The sequence below is a fragment of the Tetrao urogallus genome (assembly GCF_951394365.1).
Source record: "Tetrao urogallus genome assembly, chromosome: 11".
Classification (NCBI taxonomy): Eukaryota; Metazoa; Chordata; class Aves; order Galliformes; family Phasianidae; genus Tetrao; species Tetrao urogallus.
The window spans coordinates 12,820,714-12,841,929 of NC_136824.1; the positions used below are offsets into that span (position 1 = coordinate 12,820,714).

The 21,216-nt window shown below is 42.9% G+C and overlaps 1 protein-coding gene across 1 annotated transcript in view; it reads right to left on the reverse strand.

The window, feature by feature from the left end:
* The window catches only part of RFX7 (regulatory factor X7), a gene marked incomplete at both ends in the record, with an annotated part of 46,317 nt that overhangs the window by 23,132 nt on the left and 1,969 nt on the right, over positions 1–21,216 (reverse strand). The gene's annotated exons all lie outside the window — the stretch shown is intronic.

The following is a 21,216-nucleotide window of genomic DNA, read 5'->3' on the forward strand; positions in this document are numbered from 1 at the left end:
ATGAAAATATTACATGTTCTAATAGCTACTACTATACTACAGACTTAATATCCTGCTACAAAATCTCACATTAGCCTGCAGAAGAATACTTAATGTGCAATCCTGTAGGCAGAAATCATGGTGAATCCAACAGTTTGTTACAGTTCATGCTGTTTTGTTCTCTTGCATAAGGCCCATTTTTAAAATGAAATACTTTTGCAACTAGGAGATATTATCTCAAGTTACAAAGCAGCAAAGATGGATGTCACTACTCCTATTGGAAACTCTTCCACTCTTCAGATGTATTTGTTTATCTGTAAACATAATTAACACCTCCTTCTCACCACGCTTCATTAAACCCACCACTTCAGTGCATTTATTTCTAGCTTCCCAAAGAGCTGCCAAAAAGCAGATACAACTGATATCCCACCATCAACCTACAGAGGAGTTTTCCACTTCTGTCTCACTAGCTTTCAGTTGGTTTATTAAAAAGACATTGGGCAGGGGCTGAATTCAAGTTTGTCATAAATGACCTCAATAAACGTGCCAAGGAGTGGAATGAAACTTGCTACACTTAAACATAAACACACCCGTTAGCAACTTTTGTACTTAGAATAACTCCATGTCACATGCTTTGACTGACTCTGTATTAGTTGAAGGCATTTAATCATTGCTCTGAGCAGGAGAATGAGCTTTAACATGCAAAGATCTGTGATTTTCACTGCTGGACACCGGATGATTGATCTCTAAACAATTCCCAGGTTTAGGAAACATTTCATTGCCAGTAGAATAAAAGATAAATTAGCCTTCTGTTAGCAGAGCAAAATATATTTCCACTTATTTTATTTTTGTATACATGCTACCCACATACAACGAAAGACCAAGTAAGATACCTGATAGATATGCTAAAATGAGAAGAAAGCAGAGCAAATGGCTCCAGTGTCTGGTTGTAATAGGAGCCAGAACTACTCAGTTTACATCTACTGTTACATCAAGATGTTCAAAGCAGCAGCTCAGCTGTCCTCCTTAATACAGCATCACATTTTGAAACCAGAAAGTCTAAAATATGACGTCCAGAAACCGCTATTACTTTCATACAAGAACTGCATATGACTAGAATGACAATACAATAAAAAACATAAGGAGGTAAAAGCCTATGACAAGCCCGCTGAAGCTCACTTGTGTAAAGATGATCAGACGGGTGCACATTTGGGAGGGAAGCTGAGCTACTCGGGATTTGTGCACACAGAAGATGCTATAAAGACAGTAAAATAGAAGCTTTTCCTCATCTATGGGAAGTGGCTCCCATCTCCTGCAGCAACTGAAGGACATTCAAATGTCACCTCACTTTCCATAAACAATCATCAAACTACAAAGTCAGAGGACACCAAGCATGGATACTTTCTGCTGCTATTAAGAGGTATAACTGCCTCTGACTTAAAGCTGACCAAGGCCACCCAGCTGCTCATACAGCACTGCTCTCACCCTAGCCTCCACCCTGCCCCAGTGCCTCCAGCAGGACTTCACAGTGCCAGCACTGCTGCAGATCCACAGCCTCTCACAAAGCAGCAGTTATGGCAGCAGGCGACAGGGCTCAGGCACACGTCCACTTTTGTGGCTAAACTTTTCTACAGCTTCACACACCAGCTTAACACAGAAAAGCAGCACAGAGGATAAAGGGATGCAGGGTATAGGTGCACCCAACTCAGTTGAAATGCAGCCACTAGTCCACAGACTTGCACATAACATTTTGTGCTAGGCTTTTCAGGAAGGCGTGCTTCGACCAGCACAGTTGACAGTCGTGGCAGATCCTGCCAAACCGTACATAAGCATGCCCATTTGCATTAATATGCTCTTCCTGTAAAAAGAGTCAAGTTGCCAGGAGGCAGCTGGGCAGGAGATCCGTAGAGTTGTCCTTTTATCTCCAAACATCATTCCAAGCCAGCTAAATGTAAATTCTCCAATCCAGTTGCGACCTCCCTTTGCACAGCACCATAACAGCGCCTAGAAGTAACTGCTAAGGAGCAGTATTTGGACCAGTGGATATAATTTCCTCTGCTTCTTTCTCTTTTTTTAATTAGCTGGTTGCGACATCTTAAAAGGCAAAGGTCTTAAGGCTCAAGCAGGAATAAAGGTGGTATTTATTTCAAGGACAACTTTTTCACCTCCAGCTCGGTACTCCTTGGTACACTGGAAGGACACTGTTGCAATCTGTTACCAGTAAGCAGATACTTTTTTCATCCTAATCAGAACTCAGGCTAACATAGCCTGACTTCATACTGCCTGTGTCTAATGACATCATACTTCTCATCTATCTTCCAGCGGATTGATCAGGCAACAGCAACCCTGAGGAACCAGTTGTTTGACTGGGAACATGCGTGGATAGCAACCTTTGCAATGCACAGAAAAGCTATGCATGGTGCCATTTTAACATGTTGCACCTCCATCTCATCAGGAGATAAAAGGCAAAACAACAAATGCGGTGAACTAACAGCCATCCCAGATATATTTGCCAATTTCATTTATTTCTCCCCATTATTTCCTTTGCTTATTTACCGGACAGATGTGTTATTGAAAGCTGACAGTTTTCAACTTTAAAATAAATAAGCCTGCTTCTGTCCCTGCCAAATGCATCAATTACCTACTAACTTCTTTAATTACAGAAACCACAACCATTGTATTCAGTTTTATAGGCACCAAGATTTAATTTGGTCAGCAACTTTGAGAGACTTCTGGCAACAGTTTGTTTCAGTTAGCCCCTACCATCAGCAACCACAACAGCATGGCTGAATCAGACCCTACATGTGGAGCTATTTCTAATGTTTGGAGGCTACCACCCACACGCTTTGCTCCATGTGTAGTAACAGCAGCAGGAGAGAACCAAAAGCGATAGATGTTCTCACTAATGAAAAATAACCATTTCAAACTATTAGTGACTCAAGCTCATCAGAAAACTAAGATTAGGAGTTGTACTGCTCCTTCTGGACCACTGCTCCATGCAGCACCTGGTACTTGCTGCAAATTTCGCATTAGTGACTGCCTCGAGCAAGCAGCACAGCTCTGACATCCACTATTCTGTAGTTCTTTATGTTGAAAGTCTCTCCAACATCAAACTATTTTTCTCATTTGACCTAACACTTAAAGAGGGCTACTTCAAGCAGTTTCATCTAGGGTACACAGCATCTTTGTTGATTCTGGGGGGACCTGTCCTTTGTGAGGGATACCAAAGTATCCATTTTTGACAGATTCCACAAATACTGATCTGCCACAAGAACCAGGTGGGGAAAAACTATGAGACTCTGCAAAAAAGATCCAGTGATCCTGTCACAAGCAATGATGACGTGAAGAGTGGCGATACACTGGAACAGGCTGCCCAAGGAGGTTGCGGATGCCCCCATCCCTGGAGGCATTCAAGGCCAGACTGGATGTGGCTCTGGGCAGCCTGGTCTGGTGGCTGGTGACCCTGCACATAGCAGGCGGTTGAAACCAGATGAGCATTGTGGTCCTTTTCAACCCAGGCCACTCTGATTTTATGATGAGTGGTTTACTCAGTGGATACTACCAGGAGTGCAATCTAAGTTCAGCTCCACTGCTCACAGAAATGCGTCTTGAAAACTTCAGCTCCGACCCGAAACATCAGTCTGAACTAAGAGCTCCCCTCTGAAGAATTACCATTAGCCATTAGGTAGAATGCTCAAAGACAAGAGTCCAGCATTAGTTTAAACAGCACCAAAAAGGGGGGTTATTTAGTCTGTGCTTTACAGAAGCATGACGGCAGTCCCCTGTAAAGCCTCTGTGCTTCACAGGAGACCCGCAGCTCCATATCCTCCCATTAAATGCAAGTGCAGTGACAGCCGTCCTGGAAAGCTCCTCATCAGTACTTGCAGACTCAGTCTTTAGGCCCAAGACCTTGGACACATTCTTGCTCATTTACTTTTGGATGCTGCAGTAATTTAAGCTCCTGAATGCTGCAGCCATTCTGAAACTCCTGAAGTTATCTTTGGAAGTGGGGGGGGAGAAGAGTGAAATCAGACTAAAGCATTTCCTCCAACTGCTCTTCCATCTCGTGCCAAAGTATGCACGCCTGCTCTCCCTGACCTATTTGTGAATTTTCTACTCAGAACAGCCCCATTTTAACAACCCTGACTTGGCAAGAGCAGAAAGAAGCATGTGTTCTCTGCTCAGGTGCTCAGTCAGGTTACTTTGCACTGAGGGGGACATGGAGAGGGGAGAGAAAGTAAGGAGATGGAATTTTTTTTTTCAAAGTGGTATAAAACTAGATGTTGCCAAACTTACTTTAAGGAATATGCAGCTGAACTTTGTTAGCAATATGGGAATATCTTATTACAAGAGATGGCAGAATTCAGTTGCTCCAGGCACATTTAGTATTTCCTTAATGCTGCAAATGGTAGAGGCCACATAATCACAAGGGATACAAAAACTCTTGCGCTTGTGAGACTAGAACCAGTTGGGGGAGGTAAGAAAAGCCCTAGAGCTGAACTTAACCCCCAAGTGGAGGAAGGTGTGAACACCACCACAAAAAGTCCAGTTTGACAAGATTCGGGAGAGAAGTGGAGCTACAGCTTACAGCAGAAAAATACTGTAGCAGTTCAACTAAAGTGCCTTAGGAAGCCCACTGACACTTTATCACTATGGCTTTAATACCTTCAGTGGATTGGATACAAACACTGTGTATTCTCTGCAGCTCTGTATCACAAATGTTTGCATAAACTGGAATACCCTCCTCTATAGCCTCAAGTATGAAGCTATAAGAGAACACTCTATAGCCTCAAGTATGGTATACTGCAGACATTCCAGGAAAAACATTCCCATTAACTCTAATGCAATTTATGAAAAGGAATGGCCTTTTGTAACTGCTCAAGGCTTTATGATACATTACGAAACCAGGATACAATTCCTGACCAGACAGGAAGGGTTTCCTGCTGCAGAGCTTCCAGTACACGTGCATAAAGCTGCATTATTACCTGTACACTATGAAGTAAGAAAACTTGCAACTAGAAACAAATACCCAGTGTATGGTTACTGTTACCACTGTTAATAAGCTGACGTCTCACATAAAGCAATTACCATCTCAGACAATTAATAAAAAGAGAGAACAAGTTAATAAAGCACTAAAATAAACTTCCTTTGGAGAAGCAAGTGGGAGAAAAGCCACAAGTTTTTTCTCTTAAGAGTTCAGCACAAAACCAGCAAATACTCAGTGCAGCTCCAGCAAGGGCCAGAGACAGAGACTGCTCAGCAGCCACAACGGAATTTCCCAGGAGCTCATTTGTAGCCCATCTGTATGGTAACGTGCTGTAAAATAAGCCTTCCTTATGAGAATGGAAGGCACGGGAGACAGCAGAGCACATGCCCTGAAAGACTTGCTTTGGCCACATGAACCTTCACAAGTCAGTTACTCAGCTATGAAAAGTCTCCATTTCCACTACATCAATCATTCCCCAACACAATTTTCAAGGGCTGTCTGTCAAACCACTTAACAAGGGCTAAATGAAGGTTTGAAAGGCCACTTCTATGGTGGAATAATACCAATTGAGCAGCACTTCCAGCCCCCCAGCATAGCGAGCCTGCTTTCTCCCAGCCACACGAGGTATTCTGGTGCTGATAGCCACCAGGAACTCTGTGACTTATTCAGCTTTCTGCTGCCTCTTTGCCTCTTACAAAAATCCAGTGAGTTCCTAAGGACTCCAGTGCTAAACATCACCAGTGCAATTCAGTGAAAGTTATCTTCCAGAAAAGAGATGTTAAAGTAGAAGGGGTAATTATTAACCTGACCACACCCCCTTTTCAAAAGATTTGGATATCTCCCCCAGAACGCTGATGGCATCATGGAACACTTAAAAAGAAATCCATGTATTTCTGAATGCTGGGAGAAACTGCTCAGAAGCAGGATTGCCAGCCACACTGCAGTAAGAGGTACTACCAAACACTCCCAGCACTTCCTTCTCAGAGTAACAGCCCTGAATTTATATAACCTTCAATTCAGAATCATAAAGAAATGTGAAACTGGAGCTAAGGATCTGCTAAGGAGAACATTATGAAAACAGCCGCCTATGTCTTTTACCCAATTAACATCCCAACATATGCCACGTTACATTGTCTGGCTTGGATCACAGTGATAAAGAAGTAAAATGGCTGTGAAAGCATTTTGATTAAATATTTAGAAAGCAGAGCTGTGACAACGTTGCAATGAGTTTGGATTAGTGAAGAGATGAGTGCATTGCTCTGCTAGCAAAGCAACAGCTACAGCGAAAGGGAAGCAGGTCCAGGCAGAGCATTTCCACGGGTCAACCTCAGCATCATAACTACTGAGTGTCCTCCATCCTCACCTCCCCCCATGGGACACGGAGAAGTCAGAACCCAGGGCTGCTGATGCCACCTAGGGGCTCACTCCCTGCCTGCACTTCTCTATACCCCGTGGATAATTGAACTGCACGCCCTAAGGGCAAGTTAAGCAATGCTACAGGCCACACTAGGAATCCCTCCAGTCCTTCGGTGTTGGAGCGTTGTGGGGTGGTTGAACCTACCCTAAAAAACAGGCTTTGCAGAGGTGTCTACTCAAAAAACAGAAATAATTGAGGACTTGACCCCATTTTGACTTCAAACGTATTTAGTACTATCTACTCTGAAAATAATTAATCTAATCTCTGTATCTCTACACAGCAAAATTACATTAACAAAGTTCTGAGTCCTCCAAACATGAATTTACCCAGCTGCCTTGTACTACTTATCCCAGTCCCAGCTAAATACCTGAAGCAAACAAAGGACCAAGGCCATGGAAAACCAGACTGTGGCAGTGTAACAGTGAAACCACAGCCCATGCAGGCATCTTTAGATGCCACTCCATGGAAAGCAACGGGCTTTTACTCAGCTCACTTCATTTTGCCTTTCTGCAGAGTGCCTTTCCATCAGATTGTGCAAACTGCCCAGCCAGAGGTGAGCTGGGTTTCCTTGAGCTGGATCTGTTTGCTGATCCAACAGAAAATCTATCACTTCATTAATGCAGACCAGCTGCCCCCTGAATCAATGAACCAATTGGTAACAGCTCATCCCACAAGCCCATGATCCAATGGAAGGCAGAAACGCAAAGCTGCAGATCAGTCATTTCAACAGGACAGCACCAGTAGTGACAAACTCACCCAAAGCACTCATTTAAACTACCTGAACTAGCTCCAGCACAAGCAAAACATTTAACACAAGACAAACCTGTATTCAAATGCAAATTGCTCTTACTCCAGATACCAAGTACAGGGACTGTAACCGTGTCACAGAAATAGCCAGTGTTCTGTCCACTGAAGATGTCCAGCTCATGCCCCCAGAAAGTAAATGCAAAAAGCATCCAGCAATTTGTGAATAGTGGCTCTGCAGCCCGACCCAAGGCAAACCACTCTTCTTCGCAAAATAAGGAAGCAAGAGAAACGGCAAACTGATAAAACAGGGGAACAAGGCTGCGCTGCAACCAACTGATCTTCCCTGTGACCTAATCTACACCCTTCCACTTGCTGAAGTGAGTAAGCATGGCTGGTTTTAAATTAGACACAAAAAGCAGCAACACTGACTACAGAGCTGAAAAAAAGTACGCTTCAGCATTTTCAGTTACCGCAGTTCAGTTAAAATTGGACAGAACTCATGTCCTCAACACTTGTTACTAAAATAAAGCAAGAAAAATGTTTCATATAGAATTACTGGTTATTTAATCCCTTCACCATTCTGCAACTATGACGACTTTATGAGTAGTAAATAACACCAAGCACACAAACAGCTGAACAAAGAAGGAAGATAGAACTGCTAACAAAATGCCCAAATCTCAAACACAGCCCAATGTAATGAGCTGCAAATTAAGAACTGCTAAGAAATACTGAGCTGGGAGACATCATACCTGGGTCTGAAATGTAAGCCCACCAATATCTCTTTTTGCTTTCTGCAGAAATCTAACTGTATGCAAATGCCAAAACTATATATTAACTGGGAAGTTCTATAATTAACTGGGAAAATCTTGCAACAACACTGGGTGCCCTATTCCAGTACAGAACAGTCACCTGCAGTTCCTGTTGTTGTTTCGGTTTCTATCTGTGAGTGCGTGTGTTATTTCTAATTATTTAAAGACAAACTTCTGCTACAAGTTACTCGAAAGAACTCTTAGAGGAGATGAAGAAAATCGTTTTTCACATCTCTCACCTGTTTTCTTTAGTGCTGGACTGAATTAAAATCAGTGTCTGCTCCTACATTGAGGCGGGACACTACTCCAAGGATTCAGTGTCCTCTGTACATAATATGGGACAATAACGTGACTTTAGAGGAGTTGTGCCCTGTAATAGCAATCTGTATGAGGCACTGCACGGTATTCCAAGATCAGCCTGCAAGGACTGACTGCCTAGAAAGGCAAAACACAGAAAGCACACCGTGATCTCAATCAAACTACACAAGAAAAGACTGCTCAAATAGGCATTCAGTGCAACATGTGTTCTGCTAAAAGCAAGACGGTTCGTGGCTAAGTGGCAAGTTGGCTATCATGATGGTTTGCATAGTTCACGAGGAAACTGCTTTTAAAACTACAAAACAGACAAGCTGTTGCTGCTTCCGGATTCAGTCTATAGATAGCAGTAAGATCTGCTACAGCATTTTCACATAACGTCAGCAGAAGCCTAATCCAGTTATGACATTATTACTCAAGATCAATATTTCTAAGGGGTCTCATCTGGAGATGCTAGAACGCATGAGATGTCTCTCAAGCCTTTCTCCCACGTGGTTCTATGAGAAGACACCTAGTGAAACTAAAGGGTGACATTCCTCAGCAATGTTAAAAACAATAGAAAATAGGAAATGCCCACAGCACACAGGTGCACAAATGCTCTCTGTATTGTTAACTTTATAAAGCTCCCATGCCTGCAGAGGCACCAGGACATGGGAGCAGAGTGGAGCACCATGCTGTGCAGCACAGGACACGCAGAATGTACACCTGTCTCTGGGCATTCTCCTCCACAAACTATGGCTATCAACGCCTGATAGCAAAGTGCCATGCTATACACACTCACAAGAAAAAGGTTTACATGTAATACACCGAAACATACAGATGCATATAGGGCTAGGATTAGTGAACACAGTTACACAAAGCTCAGACAACTCAATATAAAAGCCTCCAGTGTTAGCAGCACTCTCAGAACAGCTTCCTATACTTCCAGACTGCAAACACACATTTTTCTGTGCTGGCACAGGTGCCAGGACAAGTGTTTTTCTTGTTTATTTCTCATGGTTACTTTAAACATTTCCACAACCCGTAGCTACTCTAGTCACTTTTTGTTAATAAACAGGTATGTTGCTGGCTGCATCTCCTCATTAATTTGGTACCTGGGAAGGTACCCGTTCAGCAGTGCCATACTCAAGCTGTCCTATGGTACTACCCTGAGAAAGCCCACAGACAACCCAATGCTCTGGTGCCCCCACTCCAAAACCAGTAAGGTCAGTAACTGCAGGGCTCCCATGCCTGTTTCGAAGGAGGCCTGCCTCAGTGCCTCAGGACACAGCCAGCCTTCACACCACCACTGCTGTTGCTGCCTGGGGCCTGGAACATGCCCAAATGCAGAGCAGCATTGCCAGGGTTGGCCAGCCCACCACAGACACACACCAGGAGAAAGTATTGCTCACTCACCTCTGCTTACCAGCTTCCAAACAGTGCAGGCACAGAAACTGCCCAGTAGCCACAAAGGAAGTCTCAAGTAGTCAGAAGTCTCTTGCCTACCTCTGATGCAAGTTCACAGAACACCAAAGGGTTACATCCCATATGTTTCCCATCCTCTGTTTCATGGGGGGAAAAAAAATCCTATTATTTAACTCCAAATCTAAGACCTTCAGAAGAGTTACAAATACATGCTGCTCTGCATCTCAAGGGTTTGGTTCACAAAGTTTGAGTTCTCTTAGCCTGCAGCCCAAGTGAACTTTAGTTTACTTGCAGACTCAAGAGCTTGTCTAAACCTGTAAGGTGCGTTTGATTAAAATTAAAGCTGCACAAAATTTAATTAAGCCATGTAAGTTCATACCTGCATGCATCTATTTCAGTTTGTACCTACATAACTCAGTTTGAGCAGCTGCACTTGCTCATAGTTGGTAGCTAAACTGTGTCAAATGAGCACACCAGACAAGCCTGCAGTGCACAAGCAGCTGTTCCAAGGCAGGCACACATCCACCAGGTCTGAGCAGCTCCACAACAAACACAGCAGCCAGCTCCAGTGGCACTGCCACAGAATCCCTCACTCGACTCACCTGCAGTCCATGCACTGCCTTCACTGCCAGCCTTCTCCTGCAACTGTCATCAATGAACAAGCAAGTCTTTCAGATTCTCTCCTCCACTAACACTTCTAACTTCTGAATGAGTATTATTGACAGTAGGTGTCTCACCAGTACTTAACATCCCATGCTGGGGCTCTACACTGCTCCCCAGAAGAGATGACACACAGTTGGAGCTCTGCAGGCAGACTGCACAGCACTTGGCTCTGCCACACCATCCTGCTCCTATGAGTGACCTCAGATGGATACAACAGCATAAAACTCTGCTGCTTACTTCTCCAGTAACTTCCCTGCTTTGCCAGCACAGAGTTTCCCATAACCACTTTGATATCTATTTTCCAAGTTTTCATTCTGTTAGTTTTCTTCTAAAAACAAAGCAGAAGGCACACGACCTGCACTTGTATGAAGTACTTACTGAAACCACAGCCTGCAGGTCACAGGTAGAACATTTGCATGGATTCACTGTTCACAAAGTGCCCATTCTAAATAACCCACAGATACACAAAGTTATACCACGACTTACCTAAACAAAATTTCAGAAAAACAGCATTGATTTTCTGAATTTCTCCAAAAAAATCAAACCACCAGAAAATTAAGAGCATGCAGACAGAAAGCAAATTACTAAAGCAGTACTACCTGAGATAATGGCACTGTAAAAATTCACCTGCAGGCTGCAGCATGCAACTGGCTAACACCTGTCAGCATCTGATCACCTGCTGAACTGCACTTGTCACACAGGTGTTCCCATGAGCTCCTGTCTGATGGATCTCTCCAGAAAGAGAGACACTGCCATCAGTACTGCAGAATTGGCTGCTCTGGATTATCATTGCTGTGAACCACAAGTAAACATGTGTAAACATGTTTAAACATGTGTAAACATGCCAGCAGGAGAGCAGATGTCTGCATTAAAGGAATGAAAATGTATTTGCCTAATTATTAGCACAATTTGCAAGGTGAAATATGCTCCAAAAGTAATGCCTTCTGTTTATTTCCGTGAAAATTACAAAGCTACAAAGAGCACAATACCCGTTTGTTAGAGCAAATTCCCAGCGACAAAACACTCTTTTTTAACATAGTCACCACCATTAGCTATGCATTTTCACCAGCAATGACCAGCCTGCATGCCACACTTATAAAAGTCTGCCCCAGCAGAGGTGACCCACTGTCACTGTCATCACTGATGAAACGCATCACCCGCTGCTCACATTCACTGGTTGGTCTCCACCAACACTCAGCAAACATCAATAAATGTCCATGGGTGCCATTTTTTTCTGCAAGGAAGAATTTCAATTCCACCCCTTTGCCTCCTCCATGCTTCCATACCAGACACCATTCTGTCAGACTGCCCCTCTGCTGCCATCTGTGCACAACAACAGCATGTATTGGAATGTCGGTGGGAGGGTTCAACCTTTACTGCCACACATGATCTACTTCTTGACTTTGTGGGTCAACATAATAAAATAGGAAGCATTATCTTCTGTGCTGCTCTTGTATATGCTGCTTTTCTACTCCTTTACTGAGTAGCTGAACTAATCAAGCCAAACTCTTCTGAGATTGATGAATTTAGGAAGGAGTGTGTCTTCCAGAAGAACACAATGTACTCGAGCTATGTCCTGCTCCTATGTTGAGCCAAATTTGACACAAAACTATTGGTATTTGAAGTACTCGCTAACTAAGAACTTCTCTGAAGAAAAAATCACTGTAAAGTGGCAAAAAACACACAGTAAATACAAACTTCTGGAGCTACTGGTAGGTAACACCCAAGCAAGCATGGATGTCTTTAGGCACTGTCAGAAACAGGGCTTCCGCACACTCAAGCAGTTGAGTCTTCATGTTTACTTTCACTACATGTTTCACCAACTTCAACAAGGAGCAGAACCGCAGTGGCACAGGAACATTGTGTTCCCAACCCCTCCAACAGAAGCAAGCTTCTAGCATGAAAAAGATGCAGCCATGGGGACACGTGCAAGGAAAGCTAAGTAAGGACAGCTTAACCTCCTTGGAGCTAAACAGACAAACAAAAATGTTTTTCCATTTTTATTCTTAATGGTGTTGACAATTTTTTTGGCCTTTATTAACCAGGAAAAAATGGCTAAAATATATGTTATCATATCTTCAGGGTCAAAATTTAGTATTTTTTGCATAAGAAAACAACAATTTACAATATTTTTGCCTGAAATTTCACAGACTTTTTGCCCAATGTGACATAAAAATCAACATTTCCAAGTTAATGTAAAATTTTTTTTTATGTCTTCAGTACATTTATTAATTTGGGTTTTTTTTTCATTTGACCTAGTAAGTTAACTCTAGTTGCTGTATTCAATTAATGGTTTCTGTTCAAAATATCCCTTTTCACATTTTTAGAACCATACATAATAATCTCACTTCACTCATCCATTGAATGATTTCCTCTCAGATGCCAATTCATTTCTCAGCTTTTGATAAGTTAATCATTGAACTATACTGCTGGAGTCAGGCACAGTAAATGTCACTGTGCAGCATGCTCCTGGAGCCAAAAGCTGGCTCAGTTCTTCAGCATGCCGTGGTTCCAGGTGTGCAACTAGTCATTACTGTCAGCAAGCAATCTGTCTTTTAACTTATGTATTTAGTTTACATGGCCACCAATAGCAACACAGCTTCTTTATTTAAAACGCATGTACAAAACCAAAGAAAACAAGCAAACTGTTAATGTATCCTCTAAAAAAGAAGCATCGTAACTCCTCTGAGCTTGGATAAAAAGTTCCTACACCACAGTCTTCGACTCTTGCAAGAGTTTCAGAAGATTGTTTGGCCTGTTTCAGACAGCCTCATCATAGTAGAAAGGGCTGCAGGTTTTATGTAAGGTAAGAGGAGTCACAGGCATCTAATCTGCAGCTACAGACAACAAGCCAGCCCCAGGATCACAGAGTGGTTGCTTATCTTTCAAAGAGAAACACTGCTGGAAGTATGAAATACCCGAACCCAAACTGCGTGGGAGACTGTAGCTGCAGGCAGATGCTGCCATGTTTGTACCCACACGGGCTGCTCCAGCAAGGTACCTGACCCATAACAGGGCTGCCGCTAACAGCACAGCACAGACAGTGAGAGGCACTGAGGCCTGCACGCTCTGCCAGGGGAACGACGGCCTGCACACTGCCGGGACGGACGGAGAAACAGCGCTGTGATATCCCTCATGTGGAAACCTCAAGTGCCAACTTCAGACAGGCTCCAGACACCTTAATGGGCTGAGCTTGCAGCAGTCATCCCGCATCACTGTGCTCTCCTCCCAAGGCTTAAAAATCATCCAAGCCAGTACACACACTTTTCTCCACATAATAAACAACAAAAACAACGCATGCCTCTGGAGGAGGAGGCTGTCACTATTTTTCAGAACAGGACTTAAAATTCCACCCCTAAAAACATGAAATTAAATAAATGATACAATTTTTCAACTTCTAGATTTTCAAATAGTTACAACTTCAGGCACTGAATAGCCAGGATTTGAGTTTGTTCTTTGATGTATAAACATTTCTGGAGAACAGAGAAAACAAGAAGAAGTAACACAGATTATTCAAAGTATTTTCAGGTGTCTTCCAAACAGAGGCAAGAAGCAGCTGAGGAAAATACAGGAAAAGAAAGCTGCCGGTCCTACAACCTAGCACACCTCAGTCACAAGCTAATTTGTTTGTCTTCGAGATGCTCTTCCAGGCAACTTTGTATAGAGTTCCAATACTTTGCCCATATAGCTGACAGCTTGAAAAAATTCTCTTCTTCATAGGCAACCAAAATAATGATCTGTAATTCCTCCCGTCTGGTACAATCCAACTTTTCCGATGGCACGAGTCCCAACAACCTTTTAATGGCATTTAGGAATTTTTGATGAAGAAATATGGACTGCCTCCATACCTCTGAGTCTATCCATCAAAGAAAAGAGCCATAAATTACAGACTTTGACATTTAACCCAAACTACGTCTAAGGGATGATGCCTCAATAATGAGTTCTCCCCAAAAACTTGATTCTCTTCCCAGACTTGAGGTACCTGGCAATCACAAAGCAATACCACCCACACTCAGCTTCAGAGAAATGCTGTGCAGGAGCTGCCATTTTGAAGCAGTACAGGTATGCCTCCAGAAACGTGTGTCCTCAGACACAGCTCTCATTTCCACAACAGATACACATCTCGTCATGTACTATGTTTATAGGCTGCCAGTAGAAAAAGCAACTCCTGCAGCAGCAGCAACATTTCAGGGCAAGATAAAAACATGACAAGATGCACCTTTTCAATCCCTTGACAGCATCCACCATGTCCATTTCCTCCTACCCAGAGGCCAGGCAGCAGGCCGTTGCTCACCATGCCAGCAAAGCCCCAAGCTCACACCACAGTGGGACTTCATGGGCACACAGCAGCTCAGCATGGAGAAGTGAGGCAGCCCTGGGCCCCACAAGCTGGGCACTGCTCCGGACTGTAGCTCCTAGGCTGAGTTAAACTAAAACCAAAATAAAACTCTCTCTATCTTGAGCTATACAAAAATACCAATAAGCATTAAGTGATTAAACTATTTTGTTTAACGGGATGATTAAAGTGGCAGACACGCTCCCCAGGAAAGCTCATGTTAACATATCTACAGTCCATTTTAAGCACTTCTACAGCAGCCAGAAAACCCAGCAGCTGCTAACAATGCACGCTCACATATTAGAAGGTAGTAGCATGAAATGCAAAAAAATATACATTTATATAAAAGGAAGAACTAGCCTACATTTCATCTCTTTCTTTTCTAAGCAACAAGTTCTTCAGGTAGATTTTTAAACAATCTCAGCTATTAGGGATCGTTTAATTTTCTAAGTGATTTGGAAATGTATTAGTATTTAGATCAGGAAAGAGAAAAAATAAAGATTTAAAGGGGCAGGGCCAATTCCTGTCCTCACCTGTCCCGACAGCACTGAGAGCACGTTACACTCACAGTATGAACTGAAGAACAGACTTAAAACAACCGGTCTCAAAGCGACCACTTCAGGGCAGGGAGTCTCATGAGAAATGTACTCAGGGCCACACGCAGCTTCCAGTATCATTAACAAGCCTTACTGGAGAGAAAAAAATAACAACAGCCCCCTCCACTGCTAAGTAACAAATCTCCAACTAACATCATATGTTACCTAGCAAACAAGATTTTGGCATTCTGAAACTGTAAAATAACCCACACTTTTGTTTTGGTCTCTGTTCTTAGACACTGCCAGTAGTTTGCGTATCCAAAGTTTAACCGTCCTGTTGAAAAACTGGGCCGCTGACTGGGTGCGATTCCAACTGATGACAAAAGGAGAGCTTTGCATGCCTGCCGCCACCTCTCTCAGTCCCCTCTGTCTGACTTCTCTCAGTCACTACCATGGACCATTCTCATCAACCCTGACCGCAACAAAACAGAGCCTCCCTGCCCTTGCACTGATATAATGTCACTGCATTGACCACAAGCAATTAAAAACAAGCAACAGGAAAAACAGTCATGAAGATTTGAATGTTTTTCCACTGTCTGAATGATTAAATATGCAAAAACAGAAAACACTTGGCAGCTTACCGAAAGCCAGTTGATGGCACAGCAGCTGATAACAAGCATCCTACTTGATGACAGATAATCCTTTTTCCATTAAATCAAGAAAGCATCAGAGCTGGAATACTGGCTAACTCCACTGAAAACAAAACAAAACCTCAAAATTCCCATCAATCTGAGGGAACACAACAAAACATTCCAACAATTTTAGAATTTTTAGATGTATTTTAAAAATACATCTATTCTCACAGGCATGGAAGAACCAATTAGTGCTGGCTTTCTGCTATTTCTGGATGACAGATTGTTGTATTTTTATCTGTTTAATTTACCTTCTAAATCATCCAACAATAACTTTTTTCAAATACACAGTCCAGCACTCTACCAGACTGCTCTAGAGGCAAGTTAGAGAGCTACAGCCATCTCCCTGACTTTGCAACTTAAAAAATAAGGGGTTTCTTATTTATATATGAAGCTTTGTAATATTAGACATTAGAAAGGTTTGAACCAAAAATCCAAATTTGGATCCTGATCTGAATTTTGCAGCCCTGGCCCTTCTCCAAATACTTCTGTCAAGTGAAGTAACAAGAGAAGGCAAATGGGAGCTGTATAAAAACATTAAGCTCTCGACCCTGCTCTCAACCACATGTGCACATCCCAACAATACCATCCCAAGTCCCAGTTATTTTAAAGTTTAATTGTGCTTCAGCATAAATTTGAACACCCAAACCTGACCAATACTATCATCTTAACCACTTACAGAATACTTGTATTTTGGGGATTTTTTCCCCAGCGTCCAGAAAATTTTAGGAGGTGGTTTTAAGTGTTCTTCTCAGATAGAGATGCGGATTCCTACTTGTCAATGATATATGCACTCGTGGAAACTAAACAGAACTGCTCCAAACCACACACAGCCCAGCTACAGGGGCCTGAGGTGACAACCCCACCACTCAGTGCTGACTAAGAGATCATCAGAGATGCCATCCTGAACCACAATGTCACACTGTCTGACTGGCTTCAACGAGGAGAACTCCAGTGCAGCAAAGTGGAATGCAGCATTTACGAAACAAGGAACTGTGTACATACTATGCTGCAAAGCAATTTAATGCACTTCTATGCATTCTAAATGAAAAGCAGTAAAAGTCAGCTGAGTATTTTATCAATTGAATACTGTTTTTCTCCAAACATACTTCATTTGATCCTGTTGTTTCAAGAAATAAAGAAAAACAAAACCCACGAACGAGAGTGAGAAATCCACTCTTCCTAAGAGCAGATTTACACAGATCTTCTTTCTGCAAAGCTATCCACCCGACTTGGAGCCAGGATATTCAATAAAAGCTCAGCTCCATTCTCAAAGTTTATATAAAGGTCAGTATTCATTTTATTCAGGTTCATTTTCTAACCTTGTAAAAATGCCTGCAGACCAAATTGGCTCCCACACCTGCTGACCCAGAAACTCCACCACCACTGTGCCCACACGGGAAAGTTGCTTCTCCTCACACACTGAGCTGGCATTGCTCCAGCAGGTCGTGCAGGAAGGCCTTCCAGATAGCAAGGGGTGCATGTGAGCACCTGCTCTTTCAAGGCTCTTCAGTGAGGAGTTCTTCCAGGGCAGCTCCCCCCAAGTAAGATGGTTTCCTCAATATGGGAATGTACGGTGAGAAATAAAAGGTGTACCTAGATCTGCTCAAGGGAACAACTCATGGACAGGATGGAGCAGCCATGCTCTAGGAAAAGAAAAAGTGGCGAACAGGGAAGGATTTATTTTGCTCAATTCAAGAGATCCGCACCACAGATGGTTATATCCTGGCACTGTTTAGAATTTGCTTACTGCCAAAGAGAAACAGGCACGTAAGACAATCAGGCAAATGGTTTCATGGCAATACCTTCCCCTGGAGATGACTCTCACCTTAAAAGTGCACTTTCCCCTACAACTACAACACGCAAGCTACCCTGACCACTGCATGCAGAACAGATGGAGTCAAATGAAACCAACTCCACTTTCTGTCTCTATGTATTTGAGGAAGCAGAGTGTGAAGGAGAATGACATGCTGCTAAATACCTTACCCACGGAAGGCCAGCCCCCCCAAAATCACTGAAATATGGTCCACACATGAATTTTTTCCTATGCATTTGACTGCTTATATACTATGTTGAGAAATACACTCAGAACAGGCAAGCATTACAATCATCTGCAGACAGCAGAACCGCAGAGCCAGGGAACAGTGGGTAAGCAATATTTCTGGTTTTAAAGCACCTCTTAGCTGAGAAGCTCAAAGTACTTCTTCAAAGGGGGTAAATACACTTCTAACATTACTTGGGCTTACTGAATTAAATGTAGCCTGTACGTCTTGTCAACAACTTTGAGCTCTTCTTCACAATCATTAGTAATCTCCTATTAAATATTTTCTAATACAAATTACAAAAGCTTTATTTCCCACCTCCAGTGATGAAAACCACCTCCAGGAAGGAGGGGTTGGTCACTGGTGCACTTTAGGCTGGAGGCACAGAACAACTAAAAAGAGCCTGGAATCAGTTATGGCAACTGAAATTCTCCACTCAATTTCAGCAGACAGTTTAACAAAAAATAGAGGTTTTTTATTTTTAGTTTTTGCTGTTATTTCCTGCCCTCCTGTCTCAAGCTACAGAAAATCGTAAGAGTAAATGCAGCTGGATTGGTCTACTGATGAATCCAACCTGACTCAAATACACCACCTTTTAAAAAAGTACTTACAAGGTGTTACAGGAATTTCAAGCGCAGAAGAAAACTACTGAAAAGGTGTTTGCACCTGCATTTGCTAAGAGCCTGGAACACAAACCCCTCAGCCTCTCTCCTTATTGTCAGTCGCTTTATTAAAAATATTAAGACTGTCAATCATGCTTTTCTACTCATCTAACCATATAAATAAGCAGCAATTCCTATTATGAAAAATCTCAATAGCATTTCCTAAATTGTGGAGTATTTCCTCTGCCAGTAGTCAAGTGACAACCTATCCTTGGTGACAACGACTAACGAGGAGTGAGAGATGCACTTGCAATAGTCCGAATGATGCAAGAAAGACAAAGACACGACAAAGAACTGAGCTTTCCAAAGAAAATATGGTATTGCAATCAGCTAATCTGGTCTTCTAGTGCAACGCGAAAAGCCCAGAATTCACAAGAGCACAATCCACCTCCCAGTCCTACTTCAGTGTGAGGCAAACCAGGCCTAGGACACACGGAAATTTGGCACTATATGGCCCAGCTCATGAGGCTTTTGCATTATAACTTCTAGCTAGAAAAGTGATTTGAGGACACAAGTTATAAATCTGAAGCCTACACCCACGTCCAGTTCAAAGGACTGCAAAAGTAATGCTCTGTGTTTGCTATCCTGTGCTGCCCAGCCCTCAGCACAGCTTACAGATGATATACTGGGGGGAGGGGAAGAGAAATTAATCTTGGGCAGAATTACTACGCTCCAATCACAACAGATGCCTAGAGGACAAAAAGAGCTGAGATCCAGGCTAGGTGAAAGAAGCTGCAGCCAACCCATGCACAGATGCAAGTACCAGATTACCACTTACAGCAGTAAACAAGACCTCATTTAAGAACCACCACCACTCATTCACCACAGTGAAGAAAAAAACAAACCCCTTCATTTCTCCAATGTGTGTAGCTACAGACTGGACTTTAAATTAATGCAGTAAGCAAAAGGGTGAAATTGCCTAAAGCTGTTGTTTTGGTTTTTTTTCCTCCTCCCAGCAGGCACAGAGAACCTCAGCCAACACCTCTCTTCCCCAGTGGTCTCCATACCTCAGTCCTTGTGCCACATTCTGCTGCATACATACGTTACTGGCTGCCTTTGGCTACAGATATTCTTTGCTAACTTCATGTTCATCCTCTGCCAGCGTACATCTGGATACAGAAATACCATCAAACAAACATCACATGTTTGTAAATACAGTCCCCTCACCCAAGAAAATAACTGAAGCCCCATTAGTCTATATGCTCAGACAGCTGAGTGGGGAGGTTTCCCGCCTCAGGCTCTAACGTCTGGACAAAAAGCTATTAATAAATATAAACGCTTTAATGAATTTAAAGGGGAATAAACAAGGCAGATCAGGGTCCAGTGTTCAGCAGAGGAAGACAAGGGCAATTCACCAACCTGCCCCAACTAACATTAATCAGCTGTCTGGGCTCTGCAAAGACGTATTCTTCTGTCTAGACTCCTAATCCGTCAATGGGAAAAGACATCTAATATTATTTCTGTCTTTTCATCGACACCGTAAGAACACGTCTGACTGTCTGAACAAGTCACTCACATAATGTGAAACAAAATCAGACATGACTTTGTTGGATGTGCTCGTGTGGGGCAGCTAGGAAAAGCGCAGCCAGACAGCGCTGAACTTCATTTCAGTTTGGCTGCAGTAATTAATTGGCTGCAGTAACTAATCGGCTGCAGCTACCTGCCGTACCTGGCCTGCTCTACATACGTGGTGTTGGAATGGGGAGAAACACTTCCCAGTCTGTTTTTAAGCACAGCTAAGAAAACCTCTCTCCCCCTCCCCAGACTGGTCACTTAATATAGTAACAAAAACAAAGCAGAACCCAGACTGGACTCCTAGCAAGCACACTGTCAAGTCTTCACTACATACGCTGATGGTGCCTTTCATTTTAACCAGAAGGACTTCGCCTATTGTTTGGTTTTAAGGGACTTTGCACGTTCACAATTACTCGAGCTACTCTTGTCAAACTACATTTTAATTTAATAAACAGAACAAATTAAGCACGAGTTGAAATGCTGAACAACTCATTGTCCCCTTGAGGCCCACATCACATACTATATTTATATTTGTCTGTGCGGTGGAAGGACAAGCACAGACTTGTTTGTGATCTTCAAGTCCAGCACTTCAGTAGCTGCTATATTCTGCTACACTATTTTCCTCGTCAACACTTTCTGAACACTAAAATCTTTTTGAAAAAGAAATTAAAAACAAATGAAAACAACTAAAAATATCCATCCACTGTATGCAAGTGCGTAGGAGAAAAGAGGAAAAAAACCAGAAAACAATACAGAAGGGTGCTTATCTAGGTGTGCTAAATCCTTAAGGAAGGAAATGAGGACTTGGACATGCCAACTGGTCAGCACACACAGCTGGCAGGGCAGGGAGACACGGGAGGAAGAGGAGGAAAAGCAGAAAAGAGGAAGCTCTCTTCTGCACGTTGCACCCAGCTATGTTAGCAACAGAGCGCTGCCATTTTCACAAGCCTCCCACACTCGTGTACTGCTTGCTCCTCATCAGCACACGGCAGCTACTGACCAGGACAACAGGCTCCAGACTGCAGTGCAGAAAGGGCAGCTTTCTGCTCTGAGTGCAGCATGCACGATGCCCTGGCACTGCTCAAACAACTGCAGCCACACTGAGGCATGAA